The sequence below is a fragment of the Xenopus tropicalis genome, chromosome 2, assembly GCF_000004195.4.
Source record: "Xenopus tropicalis strain Nigerian chromosome 2, UCB_Xtro_10.0, whole genome shotgun sequence".
Lineage (NCBI taxonomy): Eukaryota > Metazoa > Chordata > Amphibia > Anura > Pipidae > Xenopus > Xenopus tropicalis.
The window spans coordinates 124332803-124353966 of record NC_030678.2 but is presented as its reverse complement, the minus strand read 5'-3'; positions in this window follow the sequence as shown (position 1 = coordinate 124353966).

The window sequence follows — 21164 nt, the reverse complement described above, 5'->3', positions numbered from 1 at the left end:
ATAAAAAATTACAAGGGCTACAAGGGATTAAAAGGGATACATTATTGAAAAGCAACTGTAAATTTGAAAGTTTCAAGACTCTTTTTAGAAATTGCAAGTGAGGGTGCCTCACCAAACTGTGGTAGTGAATTACAAAAAGTGCAGTAAAGCTACAGCCCCAGGCCCCAGTAGTTCAGTAGATCCTGGTGGTGGCTAGAGGACCCTTTGTTTTACATTTTAGATCTTGTGCAGATGCGTAGGGATTATGCAAGTCTATTAAGTAACTTGGCCCTTTGTGGTGAAGAGCTCTGTACAGTATGTCAAGAGATCAATCTTTTAATGAATGCAATGTTTTACAGGGAGGCAGTGTGAGGAACTCATGTGATATGGCCTGTCCATGGCCATGATTGGTTAATAGCCTTGTGGCAGCATATTGTACCAGCTGCTGACTGTGTAACTCTTTGACTGATAGACTCACGAACAGTAAGTTGCAGTAGCCCAGTTGTGTTGACACAAAAACATGTATTAAAGTAGGTAAGACATCTGGTGGTATTAGATGTTTAATTCTGGCTGTTTTACTCAGATAATAAAAGGAGGACTGCTGTAACTTAACGCTTTAGGTTTAGCTCACTGTCAAGTATAATGCTTTAATGGTTGTTAACTGACCTAGGAAGGGAACCTCCATTAACCATTTGGCATTCATCCACTGCTGTAGTGCATCCAAGCATGTGCTTATAGTATTCACAGGATTCATGTCATCAGCATAGCTGTGATAGCTGATGCCATGTTTCTTATTTAAGTCATCCAGTGGCAGCATGTAGATTGAAAATAGTATAGGAGATAAAATAGAACCTTGTGGTAGGTCACAGGTCATGTGTAGTGGGTCTGAAGGGTGTAATCCCGAGAAGACAGTTCAATCAGTGATAAAAGACTGAAACCATCTTAGTAGTGATCCTTCCTCCTACAGTAAATCCTAGCCAATCAATAAGAATATCATGGTCAACTGTATCAAAAGCAGCTGACAGGTCTTGTGATAGTAATAATTGTGCTCTCTCGTGTCACAAGCAGGTCATTTATCACCTGGGTTAGGGTTGATTCTATGCAGGGTTGCTTTCTGAAACTGGACAGTAAGGGATAGTTAATATCATAAGTTTATAGTTGGTGTTCCAGTTGGATTGCAAGAACAGTTTAGATAATCTTACCAATACATTAAATATTGAAGCTGGCCTGTAGTTTTTGTCAGAGCTGGGGTAATTAGGGAATCAAGGAATTGTGGGTTATTAGGCTGATGCCACATGAGCAGATACTCGGCAAGCCGAAAAACGCTTTACTGTAAATCTACTCTACCTTGTGTCTGCACCCGAATGAATGAAATATGTTCGGGTGCAGGCACATGTAGTCGGTATCCACCAAAAAACGTGAGACTTCTTATCTTCGGCTGATATCAGCTACATGTGCCTGCACCCAAGTGTATTTTATTCATTCGGGTGCAGGCACAGCTAGCAGCGTATGGCAGTATTTTCGGAAAGCAATTTTCGGCTTGCTGAAAATATACACCATACGCTGTGTGTGGCATCAGCCTTAAAGTGTAGGTAGGTTGCCAATATTGTCACAGCTGCCAGAGAAATGCTTGCTTAAGGCCAGTGATTGTTACAGCTAAGTAGTTGACTATAAGTTGTGACAATTGGCTGCTTAGCTGACTGGCATGTCAGGTAGCCCATATCACCAGTGTCGGACTGGGACCCCAGAGGCTCACCAGAAAACCTTAGGGCCAACTCTCCAAACTATTTTCCCGTCTTTCCTCATTCAACCACTTAGTTCCCCAAGTCTCTTTTATATACATAGGGGCATCTATTCTCTATCTTTCCATCTATTTCTCCTCTTTGTTCCCATTCAGAAAAAGGGGATGACCATGAAGTAGGCCAAATGGAGAGGAGCAGGAGGGCCCACTAACCCTGGGCCCACCGGTGTTTTCTGGTATCCTGGTGGGCCAGTCTGACACTGCACATGACCCGTAGAGGTTAATTAGATGGCATGTCAGGTAGCCCAGGAGGGTGGATATTCTTGGCAAGCATTCCTTAAATGGAATTACTTCATATACAACTCTAAGTTACGTTTTTGACTTGTAACTTATGGTGACATATTATTATATTTTTTGCTTTTGTTTTGTTCTGAATTGTGGTCTTTTCAACCCCAGTTGGACTGTGGTTTTAGTTTTTTTTTCTCTCTGAAAGAGCCTAAGGGTGAAAAAGGGTTAAGTGGTAACTTTTGGCATCCTTCTCTTGCAAACTTGATGTTCCTGATGTCATTAAAATGTATATGCATCTATGCAATATATATTATACATTCATCAAAGGTCTGTAATTAAGGGATGAGGCAGTATTACAAGTGTGGTTTACAGTACTTCAACAATTAACTTTAATTAGGAATAATATACCATTTAAGGACAAGGTTATATCACACTAGGTGGGGTTTGTAAACTAATTTATGTGGTGTGGCATTTGTCAAGCTGTTTAGAAATCCATACATCACTGTACTAGGTATATTACATAAAAATGTATAATTTAAGGGATACACTGAAACTAGTGAGGTTCAGAAAAAGACAACATTTTAGAGACTTGTTGATTAGAACAACACTTCCTCCATTGAGTAAAAATGTATCTGATAAAAAGAATGCTTTAGATGTAGTATACCACATCATCTGTCATCCACATATGATGTTTTTAAACAAGTCATTTTACCTGCCTTTACATTATTTATTTAAAGACATAAAATATTATTGGTGGTATCAAAGATTTGCACATAGACTAAAACGGGTATATTTATCATGCTGTGTAAAAAGTGGAGTGAAGCATTACCGGTGATGTTGTCAAGGGCAACCAATCTGCAATTAGATTTCAACAGTTAGAAAACCAAAGCAACGCATCTGATTGGCTGCAATGAGCAACATCACCGGTAATGCTTCACTCCACTTTTTACACAGCATGATAAATATCCTTAGTCTTTGATGGTTACAGAATATTAGGTGAATCATGATGCAAATAGACCATTGTCTTGCCGCAGGATTGCTAATGCATGCAAAAAACGCATATACAAACAAAGACAATTATGTGTATTATATTAAATTAAACCTTGTTACCTTCAGTCTGTTCTGTCCTCCTTGCTTAATTACCATTTATCGGCCCCAGCTCATTATGTTCTCTAAAGTTTCAAAGCAAGAAAACATTTATATAATGATTTAATTAAAATTGAGGTACAACATTATGAAGTGACAGTCAAGTTCAACTAGTTACTGCTTAGAACAGTTGAGACCTGAGAGCAAAAATATAAAATTCCAAGGAAAGAAATTCGAACACTAAATTTTAGTGTTTTGAGGTACAGCTGCAGTTCAAATTTCTTTCCTTGGTAACTAAACATCCACCACAATCTATAAATTACAATCAGCTTTTGAGGTTTTGAGCAGCGGTTTTCTGCCTTTAGGCTTATTTAGAAAGAGTATCACATAGACAAATCCTTTAAAATCTGATAAATGCAAGTTTTTATTTGATCCTAAGTGGCATATATCCATATTGTAGGCAAGATGACTCCTGTTGTGTATTTTAATGTTTAAATTGTTTTTAGAAAAACTATTGGAGATCTAAATTGGATAAAGATCCCAATAAGCTGAGCATGGTCAATAATCCAATTACAAAGTTATATGGATAAGTCAAATATGCTTACCTTAATTATACATGGAAGACTAAAACAATAATGGGTGCCCATCTTCCCATTAAAATGGCAATTAAAAAGTATTAAATACCTAGGGATTTTGCCAGACCACCACACATTATTTGATCTAAATTGCAAGCTTCTTTTAGAAAAAACATCTAACACTATAAAATTTGGAGGATTAATAAAATAGAGATAAAAATATACAGATCAACATAATAAAGAATTTACTTGCAAGAAAACTTCAGGCGACTTCAGAAAACTAAGCACCATATATGAAAAATATCTATGGTGCTTAGTTTTCCAAAGTCGCCTGAAGTTTCCTTGCGAGGAAATTCTTTATTTTGTTGATTTGCCAACAATTAACTTTATTGCAGATGGGAAAGCAGTTTGGTGATATCTTTCACCCTCGACAGTACATATTTAACCGCAGGTGACATATCTCCCTGTGCTATTAGCCTAAGGGCTCTGTTTGCGGGCGACTAATCTCCCCGGATTGCCATCCCACCGGCAAAAATGTAAATCGCCGGTGAGATGGCATACGCGGCAGAAGTTGTCTTGAGAGGAAACTTCCACGATTTCACTGAAATCGCGCCGTCACGTATGCCATCCCACTGGCGATTTACATTTTCACCGGTGGGATGGCAATCCGGGGAGATTAGTCGCCCGCGAACAGGGAGATTTGTCGCAACCGACTAATCTCCCCGTGTGCCAGAGCCCTAAATGCTAACTTTATAATAAGACCTGAAAAAGACAATTAAAATTAAATAATAAAGAAAATTCAGTCGCACACCAAATTAGAGATAAAGGGGCCCATTCATTAAAGCACAAATTTTGGGTCGTTAAAAACATGATTGGTAAAAATTCGGAGTAACGACGATAATTTCTGATGTTTGAAAATGTCATGAAAATTATTTTCCCGGACATACGAAAATGTTATGGTTGCAATCCGAAAGTCACAAAATTTTCGTAAACAAAGGATTGTAAAACGGCGCGAAAACCTTTCTGGCTTTGAAACTTTAATGCATTTTTTTTTCATAGAACTCAATAGCACTCTGCAGCTCCAACCTGGCTAAAAGATAGTCACGATACCCAAGCTTCAATAAATTACGAAATGGTTGTCGTCTTTGCGAAAAATACAACTTTTTCGTGGAAGTTAATGAAAACCACAAAAAAGTTGTGCAATTTTAACAATATTATTGTGGTCATTACGAAAAGTTCTATAAATTAGAAAAAATAGTTTTTTTTCTGAAAAAAAAATGTGCTTTATTTAATGGGCCCCATAGTGTGAAGGTATTTATTTAGCCCATATACAAATGTCTAAAAGGCAACGTTTCGGGCCACCCCTGGGCCCTTCACACTTCTTTATTATATTGCTGATTACTGTACAGGAGAGTAGTGTTCCGGCTATGCACCCAACACTTCAAGCAGTGAATAATTAAGCAGATTGAGCTCTACTTCATTGTCTAATTGTAAAGAGTTAATGATGGGTAATACACCTGTCCAAATATCTTTAATTAGGTTGTTTACTAACAATGGATAACCTCAATATTTAAAATACACTTTTTTTCTGGTTACCTCATTTCAGGTGAGTGCACCAAGGCCTTTAAATGCAAAGCCAGGAAAGATGCTGCCCCTCTAATGCCAAAAAAAAGAGAACATCAGGGAAAATGTGCCAGTACAGCACCACTGCTAAAGCATGCATAAAAGGAGACTTCTGGGTATGTATGCGTAAATGTGACAAAAGTGAAGGCAACCATATTGGAAAAGATCAAGGAATTTTAAGATCAACACAACTCCAATCATTTACAAGCATGCGCGAAATACAAGACATGTAAAGGTAGAAGTAATTAGCGTTAGCTTAGGATATTCTAGGATGCTCGCCAATAGTGAAGTCTAACTTTGGGACAACTCTGTAAGAAGAGTAACCATTCAGGACAGTCAGACTTTACAAGATTAAGCTAAATTACTCAGCTCTTAGCAGAAGGGTGTTTGACCAAACAGCAACCTGACAGAAAAAAAGGAAAAAAAAATATGTTGGCTCCCTGTTTAAGGGACACAGAGACTACTAGTAGCAGCTACTTGTCACGGCTACAGAAATAGACAGTACTGATCGTTTACTGATAGTTGTCTCTATGTGTGTTTTAGCAGAGGCAATTCTCAGCCATAAAAAGTAGCTGCTTCTAAGTAGCTCCGTGTGTCTTCACCCTAAGGGCAGTGGCACATGAGTTTCCTCTCAAGACAAATTTGGGCAACTTCGGGACATCGCAGTGATATGTATGTCATCCCACCGATGATTTACATTCTAGCCGGTGGGATGGCATTGTGGAGAGATTAGTTGCCCGCGACAACAAAGATTTGTTGCGGGGCGGCTAATGGTACATGTGGCATATCTAGTGTAAGTAAATCTAAAGCAACTGGACTTGCTAAGTAATTATTGTAAGCCATTTGTGCATTTTTAATTAGCTAGTTACAAATTGTTCTTACAGTAACCAATAACAGATTTGATGCTATAAATATAACCCAGAACTCCAGAACCTGTGTAAAAAGAGGTTAAAACTGAATTATTTGGGTGTGGTGTGTGTAAAATATTAAGGCTAGCACTGAAAAGTTTTTTCAGTCAGGGGAGTACAAGACGCAGCTACAGATTAGTGATCCATATGCCAGTCTAAAAACAACAGATGGGCGAAACTAACTTTGTAAGTAGCAGTTATGTATTTATAGTTGAAGATAATGGGTGTGTTGTGTTTAGCATAGCACATATGCCTCTGAAAATAATAATACCTGCAATTTAAACAAAACAACTGATTGACCTATTTTAATCAATGATAACAAAATTAAACTGAGCCTTCTTTATCATACTAAGGTGGAGCGGGACAAAATGGTTACGTATTTACTTCTTAACTTAATGATACATTTTCAGAAAGGAAGTGTGTTCTCTTATTGCCTTGTGTAAGCTTTGTATACAACCAGGAGCATATTTATATATAGGCACACGATGTCCTGCGCCTAGGGGGGAAGATTTTAGGGGTGGTCCTTAGGTGTCTATTTTATAGATTTTCTCTTTTAGAAAATAAAATGAAAAATCCCTGCAGCCCCCGCCAGGGAGTTCCTGCAGAAATTCGCCAATGGCGCTGGAAGGGGGTATATGGCTGCAGCATGTGGAAGTGATGTAATGCACAGCCATAAGTGACATCACATGCATGCTGCACACCACGACTAGAGAGCGCATATAGGTCTGATGCTTAGGGTGGCACAGGATCTAAATACAGCCTTGTATACAACTGCCTGCTACTTCTGTATTTCATTTCCATATTAAAGGGTAAAGCCATTGCCTATAATTTGTGTTTGATAAAACACATTATTGACTCCTGTCTGTAAGATAATGCCAGGAAACAGCCCTGTGCTCATATCTGCTCTTTTCTTTACCACTGTATCAACCTGGGTACAGACCCATGGGGGCCAATTCACTAAAGTGCGATAAAACGTGCGCTATTTATAGCGTGCGGTAAAAATTTTATTGCGTCTAAATTTTTGCGACTTTTCGCACGATTCACTATAAGCATACTTGCGCTATTTTACACGCTATATTGCATGCCTTATTTAACTCACGATGACTATTTTCAAGCGGTATTTGACGGTACATGCGCTAAATAACGCACGCTAATAGTCGCCGGATATGAATAGTAGCTTAGAAAATAGCGTATATAAATTGTTGCCGCATATAAATGGTAGCATATAAATAGTAGATACTTATAAATAGTAGCCACTAGTGATGAGCAAATGTGTTCTGGTTATCTTTGGTGAAAAATTAGCAAATCTTTCGAAAGATCCACAAAACGGCAAAATTGTTGCGCGGGCAAAAAATTGTTGCCCGCGACTATTATTTTTTGACGCTTGTGTAAATTTTTGCGTGGCGAATTTTTTCATGCGTTTTGCCACTGGCAGATTGTTTTGCGAAACACATGAAAAAATTCTCCGCACGTCCAAAAATTCGCTGCGAATCCATGCCTGGCGAAACATTTCATCTTTTGTAGCCGCATATAAATAGTTGTGCGAATGAACGCACACCATGTTAGCCATACATGCCAATACTTGCGGAAAATTACTGTATTAAAAATGACCATTTCCCTGCAAAATGGCGGCTGCGTCACTCTAGGGGAAACACATACTTGAATAAATATCACTGAAAAGTCCATATTTTATTGCCAAAAGCTCATTTACTGTACTTTTCTATAATTATTATACCTAGTATGTATTTTGTGCGACTAAATATTTACCGCTATAGTACTGTATATTTTGGCGACTAAATATTTACCGCTATAGTACTGTATATTAGTAGCGAAATTCCATACATGCCTAGACTTTAGTAAAATTTAGTAAAAAGACACATACTTGAATAAATAACACTGTAAGTCCATATTTTATTGCCAAAAACTCATTTACTGTACTTTTCTATAATTTATCGCCTGCCTGTAGTAGGTGTTAATTTTCGCATAGCCTAATGCGATATTTAGTGATTGTGAGTCATGCGATCGTATTCTTTTCAGCGCGGAAATTAACGCATGCGTTAAAACTAGTGCATGCAGTCGCGCGAAAAATAACGCATGCGATATGGCGACTTAACGCACGCAATAATACTATGGTGAATCGCACGCTAATTATCGCGACTAATTTAACGCAAAAAAGCGTGCAATGAATTTTATCACACTTTAGTGAATCAGCCCCATGGAGTGGACTTTGACACCAACTTGAGGTAGCTTGGGGTACAGACACACAAGAGAGCAGATATAAGTGAAGGGATGAAGCATTAGCCTTTAAGATAAAGAGAGAATATTTCACCAGGGGGTGAAATATTATGCCCCCCCCCCCCCCAATGAACCAAATTACAAGTTTCTGGTCTAGTGCACTGGCCCATAAAAAAAAAAACTCTCTATTCCTGCTAGATGCTTCTTGATTAGATTGTTTTTTTCCTAGCTGAGGTAATAGAAATTATGTCCCCACTTATTGTAGTCATATGCGCCCCCTAAAAGGAAGTTATAAAGGACACAGCATTCTCATTTATATGAAAGAATTCTTTGAGGGTTTTTTTTTTTATTCTGAGATTGCAGTTTTGGAATATGAAGTAGGGTTTCATTCATGCACCAGTGTGTTTACCTTTAGGGAGGTGGTATAATATTTAAATGTAAGATAAAAGGAGCATGGTCAGACCAGGAGATGGGTAAGATCTGACAGGAAAATTTGAGACTGAACCGTGCCTGAGAGAGAGAAAAAATAGCCTAACCCTGAATGTGTAAGGTACCTGCTCGTCGTGGCCGTCCACCTGGTCGCAAGGGGGCGCGCTCTGACGCCGGTGCGCGTCTTGAAGCACGCGCACGCTCTGACGCCAGCATGCGTCTTGACGCCCGCGCATGCGCCTTGCGCTTAAAAAGACGCCAGAGGCCTAGGATCACTGCGAAGTGATCATTTTCCTTGTGAAAAGACGCCAAGCATTATTCCTGATTGATATTTGTTATTTTGACCCGGCCTGACTCCCGATTCTGAATCCTGCTGCCTGTACCGACCTATTGCCTGCCTGACCATCCGATTGCCTTCCGATTTTGCCTAAGACGCCTGGTTCGGCACTCCTGCCACTCCTTCACTTGGCTCCAGTCCTGTTTCATCCCCAGCGGCTGTGTTCCTTAGTGGGAGGTGTAGGGGAGGTCCTTCCTCAACGACTTCTTCCAGTGACGTTCCCTGCTTAGTCGTGACAGAATGGATTGAGCATGGTGGGTAGTAAAAAGTAAATTACTTTTCTCCAGGATAATGCATCTTGCAAAATGTAAGGTGTCATTTGTTTTCTAAATTTTATAGACATGGTTGCAGAAGAAGGGGAGTAGAGATGTAGCGAACTGTTCGCCGGAGAACTAATTTGCAAGTTCGCGAACTTTTAGCGATGTTCGCAATTTTGGGTTCGCCTTAGCTGGAGCCAAATTTTGACCTCTCACCCCAGAGCCAGCAGATACATGGCAGCCAATCAGGCAGCTCTCCCTCCTGGACCATCCACGGACCACTCCCTTCCATATATAAACCGAAGCCCAGCAGCCATTTTACATTCTGCCTGTGTGTGCTTGTTGAGTTAGCATAGGGAGAGAGCTGTGCAGGGGTTTGAGGGACAGTTTAGGTAGCTTTGCTGACTAGTGATCTACTTTCTACTGCTCTGTATGTAGCTGCTGTGGGCAGCTGTCCTGCTGACCTCATCTGCTGTAACCCAATAGTCCTTGTAAAAGCAGTTTATTACACAAGTTTAGAAATGTAGTGTGATTTCTGCCCTTTACAGCACAAAACACAACGCTGTGTCAACAACGTATTTTTCAGAGAAATTTTTGCCCTTGATCCCCCTCCGGCATGCCACTGTCCAGGTCGTGGCACCCTTTAAACAACTTTAAAATCAGTTTTCTGGCCAGAAATGGCTTTTCTAGGTTTTAAAGTTCGCCTTCCCATTGAAGTCTATGGGGTTCGCAAAGTTCGCAAAAGTTCGCACTTTTTGGCAGAAGTTCGCGAACGGGTTCGCAAACTTCTTTTGTGAGGTTCGCTACATCTCTAAAGGGGAGGCTCTATCCCTCTTTTGGCAGAAAACAATTGTATATATATTGAGTATATATATACTTTAAATCCCAAATTGTGTTCTGTTATGGGTCTCTATGTGGAGAGGCTTGAGTACCCTTTAGAAATAAGGTGGAAAGGCTTATTTATTGGGAAACTGATCTCTTAGATCAGTGCTGTCCAACTTCTGTAGTGTCGAGGGCCGGAACGTCTCTAGCATACATAGTGGAGGGCCGCTAATGGAAGCTAGTTTTGGCCATTCCCATTTTTAAACCACACCCATGTTATCACAAGAGCTTTTAAGACCATGCCCACATTAACGGTGGTAGCGCAGCATAAACCCAAATGGTTGGTGCTCACTGTGAGGATATCAACCATCATTCATTTGTGAAAAAATTATATTATGTCATATTAAGACACACCCTGAAATCAATATGCCTCGTACTCCCCTGTGGATAGCACAGCAACCCCCAGCACAGGAAGAGCATGGCACACACAGGCAGTATAGGGCAGGCAGAGTATGGCACAAAAAGGCAGCATAGGGCAGGTAGAGTATGGCACACATGGGTAGCATAAGGCAGGTAGAGTATGGAGCACACACAGGCAGCATAGGGCAGAAAGAGTATGTTACACACAGGTAGAATAGGGCAGGAAGAGTATGTTATACACATGCAGCATAGGGCAGGAAGAGTATGGCACACATAGGCAGCATAGGCCAGGAAGAGTATGGCACACAGAGGTAGCCTAGGGCAGGCAGAGTATGGCACACAGAGGCACTACTCTGCCTGCACAATGCTGCCTGTGTGTGTGCCATACTCCGCATGCCCTATGCTGCTGTGTGTGCCATACTCAGCCTGCCCTACCCTGCCTGTGTGTGCCATACTCTGCCTGCCCTACCCCACCTGTGTGTGCCATACTCTCCCTGCCGTACCCCGCCTACCCTATGCTGTCTGTGTGTGCCATACTCTGCCTGACCTGTGCTGCCTGTGTGTACCATACTCTGCCTGCCCTGTGCTGCCTGTGTGTGTGCCATACTCTGCCTGCCCTACCCAACCTGTGTGCCATACTCTCCCTTCCGTACCCTGTCTGCCCTATGCTGCATCTGTGTTCCATACTCTGCCTGCCCTACCCTGCCTGTGTGTGACATTCTCTGCCTGCCCTACCCTGTCTGTGTGCGCCATACTCTGCCTGTGTGTGCCATACAAACAGCATAGGGCAGGTAGTACACACAGTTACACAATGCTGGCACTGCTCCTACAGTCTGTCTGAGGTGTGAATGGGTAAACAATGTGGATGATTACAGTCTGAGCCTGAGGTGTGAACACTTCAGGGGGTGAACAATGCAGAAACTAAAAGGTGTGAACAACACAGGGGATTATATTTTTAAACAATACAGGGGGATTACAGCCTGAATCTGAGGTGTGAGCTATGCAGGGGGCCAGTTAATCTTAATACTGCTACCATTTAAAGTTTACACAATGGTAAGCCATCAAAGCAGTCAGACAGGTGGGGGGCCACACAGGTGAGAGGTTGCATGACACTGTGAGCCTAAGTGGGGTTTTTAAATGGTTGATATTATAAACCATAGTTCATTTTAATTGGTAGAAACAACTATGCCTGTGTAACAAATTAATTTTTTTTCATGTGTCAAAATGTCCTCTTGTTTGAAACATTGAATACCTCTTAAAGGAACAGTTCAGTATAAAAATGAAACTGGGTAAAATAAATAGACTGCGCAAAATAAAAAATGTTTTCAATATAGTTAGTAAGCCAAAAATGTAATCTATACAGGCTGGAGTGAACGGATGTCTAACATAATAGCCAGAACATTACTTCTGACTTTACAGCTCTCTAAGCTGTTAGCAGTCAATAACCAATCAGTGGCTTGAGGGGGCATATGGGACATAACTGTTCATTTAGTTTGCTTTTGAATCTGACATGCATGTCCCATGTGCCCCCCCCCCCTAAAGTCACTGAATAACTAAGAGGTTAGAGAGCTGAAGTAAAGTTCTGGCTATTATGTTAGACATCTGCCCACTCCAGCATTTATAGATTACATTTTTGCCTAACTATACTAGAAATGTTTTTTATTTTGCACAGTATATCTATTTTACACAGTTTCATTTTTACACTGAACTGTTCCTTTAAGAAGGTCCCCTACTCTTGCAGAATACATTCTTAAAAGGATCACAGCCAGATCACAATATTATTAATAGCAAGTAATTTATTAAGGAAAAATATGCCTTGGTCTTTAAAAAGATCAGTGAAAATCAGGGTCAAAAGGGGTGGTTTACCCTTTGCCCAACTTTTAGGATGTTATAGAATGTTGCTTTCTTAGCTACTCTTCACTTATTTTTTAATTGTTTAATTTCTGAATTATTTGCCTTCTTCTGTCTCTTTCAAATTTCAGTATGGGTTGACTGACTTTAGCAGCCAAAAAACTGTTGTTCTGTAAGCCTAAAATGTTATTATTGATACTTTTTATTATGCATCGCTGTATTCAGACCCTTTCCTATTCCTCTGCCAGACTCTCATTCAAACTACTACCTGGTACCTAGGGTAAATTAGAAAATGCAAAGATAGATATCCGCTGAACAACAATTAAAATAATTACAAAGATAAAACATGAAGACCAATGACACATTTTCATCAGTCTATATCATACTAAAAGTTAATTTAAAGGTGAACTACCCCTTTAAAAATATGTTCCTGTCCTTCATGCAGAGAAGTTACTGTATTTTATGTTGATGCCTCATTATGTCACTAGTAGGAGAAAATGCAAGGAGGCCATAAAAATATAAAAATTTGAGGGAGACTTTGAAGGCATGGACCTTTACTGTAATAGGATGTATAGTTTGACAATATGTCTATTGTCATATGACCATGTTTAGGTTGGTAGACTATTCCTAAACATAATGCATATTCTTTTAGCCTAATATTATGATGAGCTATCATTTATTTTCAAGTAGACAAACAAACCCCCCCCAAAAAACTCACAAAGATGCTGTGTTTGACCATGCATTATTGAGTAAAAAACTGCATGTTATGCTAGAGAACAAATCACAATATTAATGAAGAAATTATGGCCCAGGATCTTGGGTTTGAGAGGGTTTAGAGAATTTAATTTGTGACTTATCAGCAAGAAAGTTTTTAATGACAAAAACTACTAATAAGAAGAAGTTCTGGCAGATCAGCTTCTCGTAGTTTGATTAAACACTAATGAAGGTCATGAGACTAATTTTATAAAACATGAGAATCCATACTGAATGTTGTACCCGGAGTGATTTGATCTCACTAGAAGGAAATGCCCTTGACTTTGCCATGTAAGGAGTGTAAGGAGCCCAGCAGCAGGCAATAAAAGCAGTTTTCACCACACTGATTTAAGATGCTCTGGCAGCTTGCATAGTCTCCAGTATTGTGAAAAGTACAGCTGCATTGTAACATCCTTTCAGAGCTATTTTCTTTTTCTTCTCATCTCATTGTATTTCTGGTACTAAATGGATCATCCTGTCTCTTAGAAATATTGCACAATCTTTTTTTTCCATACATACATTTTTTTAACCATCTTATTTCCTAAAATATTTTATGATTTACCTTGTTATAGGCAGAGTATTATCATTGTGCCAAGATTATTTCTATTTCCTTTCTCTGTGTCTGCTTGTTTCCTTTTTATAAGTAGAAGCAATTGCTAAATTCAGATATTTTAAGCCAAGCTTGAGCAAGCAAGGGGCCTCCAGATGTAGTTGATCTACAATTCATGCTATAGGAGAATGCAGGGAGTTGACACACATTTTCTACTTGGCTTGATTAGCGGTCCTTATTATTCAATGATAATAAAAAAAAGAAAAATGTCTACTATAATCATATCTTAATGTTCATTTTCTGATCTCTTCCTAATCTCTCTTCTTACCTATCTCTTCTCTTCTATTCTTCTGTAAAAAAAAAAAAAAAAAAAAAACAAGATCAGGCTTCTATGTTCGGTATAAGAGAACAGCGAACTACTGACTCTCAGATTCTTACTCAGGTGAGATTGAGCTAGAATCCCATGACAGACAAGTCTATTCCTTTTTGAAAATGAAAATCAATATTTTCAACATTATTTTCTTTAATGAAACCATGCACACTGATTTTACTCACACTGAATCAACACACTAAGGCTAATTTACATCTGCAAGTACAGTTGTAGTCCTCACATTTTCCCCACAGTCAGTTGTAAGTAACACAACTTCCATTAAAGGTAGTTGGGTTAAAATGCACTCCTTGTACTTACTGTATGTATAGTTGCGCTCAGCTCCACTCAATCCTGTCTGGCTTCTCTTCAAAAATGAATGGTGCTGCACATATTGATGTAAGGGAACACTGAAGCTATCGCTGTGGGCCAGGCAGGTGGCCCAGTATTCCCTCAAGGCCCCTCGTCAACCACTTCAGTTCAGTTGCCCTAAAAGTATTGGGGGGCACGTGTCACTTGCAATCTAAACACCAGAAATAATGTCACCAAACACCGGAAATTGCATCAGGAAGACTTAAAAATATTCAGTACAAATTGCACTTGATTTGCCTGCAATTGCACAGTTCTATCAAGCACATTGCACTCTTGCAATTACAATAACACTGGAATTTTGGGAAAAAAAACATGCGGTTTGCGCTTAAAATTTTACATTGCTACATATGTGGATGTACATGTGCCCTATTATTTTGCTGATAGTATCCCTTTTAGCAAACAAATTTGCATTAATATATTTCAGTTAAAAAACTTAGCTATATTAAAGCTGCTATTGTACTGCATTTCCCTGATGGCCAAGTCTTTGTAGCTCTTTGAAATCATCCTGAAAAAACATAATTTACTGTACTTAAAAACAAAAACCATCCTACTCCTTGAAATAAAGCATTCTTAGAAGTCAGCCAGTGCAGAAACATGATGAGTGTCTGGTCACGTCTAGGCCTATAAGCCTCTTATGATTATACTGTTATCTTATTCATTATTGTCCTAAGCTCATAATTAATTTGCATTAAACACTTATCTTGATGTTCTTTTGTTTCGAGAAATAGGTAGACAGCAGAGAGACTTTTGTACCTGCTATGTTCAAGGCAGATAGTGTGTATGTTGTTTTAGGATTTAATTTTAAATTGTTTAGCTAAAGGGAGAGATTTTAAGTTTCTCTGGGAAGGCAATTCTCTATATCGTGCTTATTTTTTGCCTACCCCGTATTATCAGATTTTAGGTTATATGTAAAACAAGTTTTTTAGATAACAATTTTTAATACCATATAGTAATTATATTATTATTATATCGGAAATAATGTACTTCCTAATGCAGTGATCTGCAACCAGTGGTTTGGGGCCAACATGTTGCTCACCACCTCCACTGATGTTGCTCATAGTGGCTCAAAAATAAGTGCCTAAAGACACTCCAAACCAGTTAGACTATCACAGCCCTTTTTTGCCATCACCAAGGAACTTTTCCATGCTTGTGTGGCTCCCCAACATTTTTTACATTTGAGTAGTAAAAAAAAAAAAAAGATTGAAAAAAATTAGATTCCATGCAGGTCATTAAGCTCTGAGGTGGCTTCTAGTATCTGCATATTATACAACAGAAGGTATAGCATTTTTAACAAACCGCACTTCAGTGAGCTGTGACACAAATTACATCACTAAGTACTGATTACTGATGACATCAATAAGCAACATTCATACGCATATATCTCACAGAATATTCATGACTGATTGATATATTAATTAACATATAAATTATTGTCCTTTTTGAGTTCACTTGAATGTAGCATTTTATTTAAGACTGATGGGGTATTTGTGACAAGATTTGACATAGGTGGGGTATAACTGCATGCTCTATGTCACTAATCATTGGTCATACTGTTTAAATCTAAAATACATAGAGATGTAGCGAACTGTTCGCCGGAGAACTAATTCGCACGAAAATCGGGTGTTCGCAAGTTCGCAAGTTCGCGAACTTTTAGCGAAGTTCGCAATTTTGGGTTCGCCTTAGCTGGAGCCAAATTTTGACCTCTCACCCCAGAGCCAGCAGATATATGGCAGCCAATCAGGCAGCTCTCCCTCCTGGACCACCCCCGGACCACTCCCTTCCACAGTGATCCCCAACCAGTGGCTCGTGAGCAACATGTTGCTCTCCAAACCCCTGGATGTTGCTCCCAGTGGCCTTATAGCAGGTGCTTATTTATTAATTCTTGGTTCAGAGGCAAGTTTTGGTTGCATAAAAACCATTAGTACTGCTAAACAGAGTCTCCTGTAGGCTGCCAGTCCACATAGGGGCTACCAAATAGCCAATAACAGTCCTTTTTTGGCACTCCCAGAAACATGTTTCGTACTTGTGTTGCTCCCCAAGCCTTTTTACATTTGAATGTGGCTCACGGGTAAGAAAGGTTGGGGACCCCTGCCCTTCCATATATAAACCGAAGCCCAGCAGCCATTTTACATTCTGCCTGTGTGTGCTTGATGAGTTAGCATAGGGAGAGAGCTGTGCAGGGGTTTGAGGGGCAGTTTAGGGAGCTTTGCTGACTAGTGATCTACTTTCTACTGCTCTGTATGTAGCTGCTGTGGGCAGCTGTCCTGCTGATCTCATCTGCTGTAACCCAATAGTCCTTGTAAGGACTGCTTTTATTTTCTGATTACTGATACTCTAGTCTTCTTTTCATTGTGTACTGCAGCTCCGTCTGTGTGTGTTGGAGACAGGTGTGCTGCTCATAGTAGTGCACTAAGCACCAACCACACATTCACATCATTTTTTTCATTTGTGTTTTTTTTACTTTGCTACTGTAATTTATAGAGCCGAGTGCTATTAGTCTAGCTGTGTTGGGGACTGGTGTGCTGCTCCTAGTAGTTCACCCCCAGCACCAACCAGAGGTCACTTTTTTTTTTTATTATTAATTTTTTTTTTTTTAATTTAAGTTACTGTTCTTTAACGTGTCCAGTGCTGTTTGCTGTTATTCATAGTAGTGCACCAAACACGTTACACATAGTAGTGACATTGCATTGCAATAAAATCACCTGAGCAATGTTTTTCCACCAGCAATAATATATTCCGTATCCACTACTGCGGCGTTTTGTCTTTGCGTGTGAACTGGCTGTAACCTTTACACGACTTGATTGGCATGTAGACGCCAGACGTTTTAAAGCAGTTTATTACACAAGTTTAGAAATGTAGTGTGATTTCTGCCCTTTACAGCACAAAACACAACGCTGTGTCAACAACGTATTTTTCAGAGAAATTTTTGCCCTTGATCCCCCTCCTGCATGCCACTGTCCAGGTCGTGGCACCCTTTAAACAACTTTAAAATCAGTTTTCTAGCCAGAAATGGCTTTTCTAGGTTTTAAAGTTCGCCTTCTCATTGAAGTCTATGGGGTTCGCAAAGTTCGCAAAAGTTCGCACTTTTTGGCGGAAGTTCGCAAACGGGTTCGCGAACTTTTTTTGTGAGGTTCGCTACATCTCTAAAAATACATAAAGCATGGTAGGGAAATCATGGCCCAGAGAAATCACAGCACAGTTGTCAACATGGCTATATGATTTTAATGTGTTTTAATAACCAAATTTATTGTGAATATTACAAATAGTGGGGATATTATATTTAAAATCTGCTGAACAAAAGAAGGAAGCACTGTATGTGTAACATCTTGCCTGGATTTGAACCAGTGACCTAAAGGTTCTCTGCAGTTTTAGCGCTGCTCTGTATTAGCAGACAGCTTCACTGCTTTGGTACCTTTGAGTTTTCAGGTAGGCATTGTTATTTTCGCTGCTGTTAATCTGACCACAGGTGCTCAGTGTTAGCCATCAGACTGCCTATATAATCCCCAGCTCTGAGCTCACTCATTGCCTTTTGCAGGTCAGGCTTGCTTGTTCCTAGGTGCTCTGATTCCAATTACTCCAGCTCCTTAGATTTCGCTTCCCTGGTCATCTCCTTTGCTTTGACTCCATAGTTTTGACCTATGCTCCTGATTTGGAGTTTCTATGGTTTTTATGTGGTTCTGACAAAGCCTGCCAGTCTACACAATATGTTTGGCTCTCTTGCCTGCCCCTGTGGGTGTGACTGGATTCTTGTGCAGTAAGCCTTGGTGGCACCTGAGTAGCTTAGTGACTGGCTCAAAGCCAAAGGTGGCTTTTATAGGCAGAAAAGAATGCCTAGTCAGGAATCCAGATACTACCCTGGAGTTTGGGTTTGCCATGAGTTAAAATTTGTGCCTAGACAACTGTACACTAGACAACCATGCCTGTGATCCAGCTGTTCCTCTGTAATAAAATATAAGCTGTATAAAATATAAACAAACACACATTTTCATATACAGTATATATAGTTTATCACTAAGTTCTGAGGCATGGTTTACAGTAACCCAAACTGTTTCACACACACAGACTATAACAATGTTTAAATTAAGAAACAGAGGAAAAAAGATTTGTAGATGAGGAGTCCGGACACAGTGTATACACTTTGCTAGCGATGGCAGCAGTTCAGGAGCCAGAGCACAGACATCTGTAATTATACTGACTGTGTCAAATTAAATCAAATTATAAATAGCTGGAGTACAAGAATGTAAATGCTTTGAAGAAAGGCCTGTTTTGTTTTTTAATAGCAAAGTAATATTATAAACTACAAGAGAAGTCTGCAAAGAGCCATTAGCATCAGTCAGTATAACTTCCCAGATAAACTGTCTAATATTTATCCAAATCTTTTATTTCCATTTTCCTTCTTATATTACATAAAACACAGTTACCTATCTTTAAATGAGTGGATTGCATGTGAAAAGGCACATAGAAAAGGCAACAGCAAACTTTTCAAACATATGCTAATTTGTACAATTGCCTCTAGCAACAAATCAGCAATTAGTTTCAAAGTTATCTGTTAGTTAGAAAATGAAAGTAATACAGGTATGGGATTCTTTATCTAAAAACCTGTTATCCAGAAGGCTTAACGGGAAACCCATCCTAACTAAGCTGCATGAATCCATATTGGTGGCAAAATAATCCTATTGGGTTTATTTAATGTTTAAATCATTTTTAGCAGACTTAAAGAAACAGTAACACCAAAAAATGAAAGAGCTTTAAAGTAATAAAAATATAATGCACTGTTGCCCTGCACTGGTAAAACTGTTGTGTTTGCTACAGTAACACTACTATAATTTATTAAGCTGCTGTGTAGCCACGGGGGCAGCCATTCAAGCTGGAAAAAAGGAGAAAAGGCACAGGTTACATAGCAGATAACAGATAAGTTCTGTAGAATACAATAGTGTTTTATCTGTTATCTGCTATGTGCCTGTGCCTTTTCTCCTTTGAATGGCTGCCTCCATGGCTACATAGCAGCTTATTTATATAAATTATAGTAGACTTTCTGAAGTAAACACACAACTTTTACCAGTGCAGGGCAGCAGCACATTATATTTTAGTTACTTTTATACACTTTCATTTTTTGGTGTTACTGTTCCTTTAAGGTATAGTGATCCAAATTAGAGAAAGATTCCTTATCTGGAAAACCCCAGACCTAAGCATTCTCGGTAATAGATCCAATATCTGTATCTGACTGGTTGCTATGAACTAGGTAATTTAGCCCTTATCTTTATAAATTAGCCCCATATAGGTTTAAGAAGAATAAAGGAATAATGACATGCATGAAATGTTCACTGTATGACATCAAGAAAATGAAAAAGTGTGTGTTGTAGACCTAGAGCATTTCCAGGATGAAAATAATATAAGTAATATAAGCACAAACCTGTGTTCTGCCTGGGTGACAGCAAGCAGAATAGCTGTAGCCATATTAGCCCTCCTAAAGACAAGCATCAGATGGATACTGAAAAGTTTGTTGAATTTTTAATATCTTGACAAAATTCATGTTTAGAACTAGCATAAGAGAAGAACCTCTGTGTTCATCAGGTCTAAGTATACATTAATGCTTTTAGGCCACTGTCATTTCTGGTATGACTGGTATTTCAAGCTAAATGTATACATTATAGTACACAGAGTACTTGTGAAAAAAACATCAAATGCAACTATGCAGGTTTCCTCTGGATTTCAATTAGTTAAATATTAAATACTACCAGCACATTGCTTGTACCTTCAAAGCACCACATATTTTTTGTTTTAATATGCTATGCAAAGGCTAGCTAATAAACAAAGAGAGACAAGCATGTTTTGTAGCCTAATTTAGACAATAATACTCTCATACAGATTGTCACAATCTAGTTGTATAACTTTGTTGTATACATTTTCATCCTACCCGTCTGCAACTGGATTTCCGTGCTCAATTGCAAGATAATATTTTTGTTGATAATGTTGTATTTATATTTAAACCCTGTCATATTTTTCTTCCTGAATGGCATTCAAACCAATATCTGTTTACTTTCCAAACAGTCTTTTTCAAACTGTCTGCTTCACATTTAATAGGATCATCCCCTTTATATGGTAATATTATATTAAGAGCATTTGAGTAATTCTTTATGTCTGTTTGTATTTCATGTAAACTGTTTACAGCATTTAATATACATTTTAAAGTGCAGACAGGAAAACCATAAACAATAACAGATGTTTTGCAGATCCACCAGAGCAAAACTCTTAAAACTGGCCATACGTGATGAGATTTGTTTTGGTGGTTTGAGCAATTCTGTTGAGGCTCTTTTGGATCATGGTTGGTCTGTAAAAACTGAAAATTTCTTCTGCAATTGCTATTTTTGGTAGGTGGATCAGTAGATGACCATGTTAGAAGTATTGCTGCTCAGTGAGGCCATCAACACCAGAATGGCTGAATCACACAATGTCTATTAGTTTAAACTTCACATGTGGATTGGTTGGTAAAGTGCAGGTCAATCTTTCAGCGGCGATACTGTGGCATGTGTAAAACGTAAAACATTCTGAAAATGTAAAAAGTCCCACA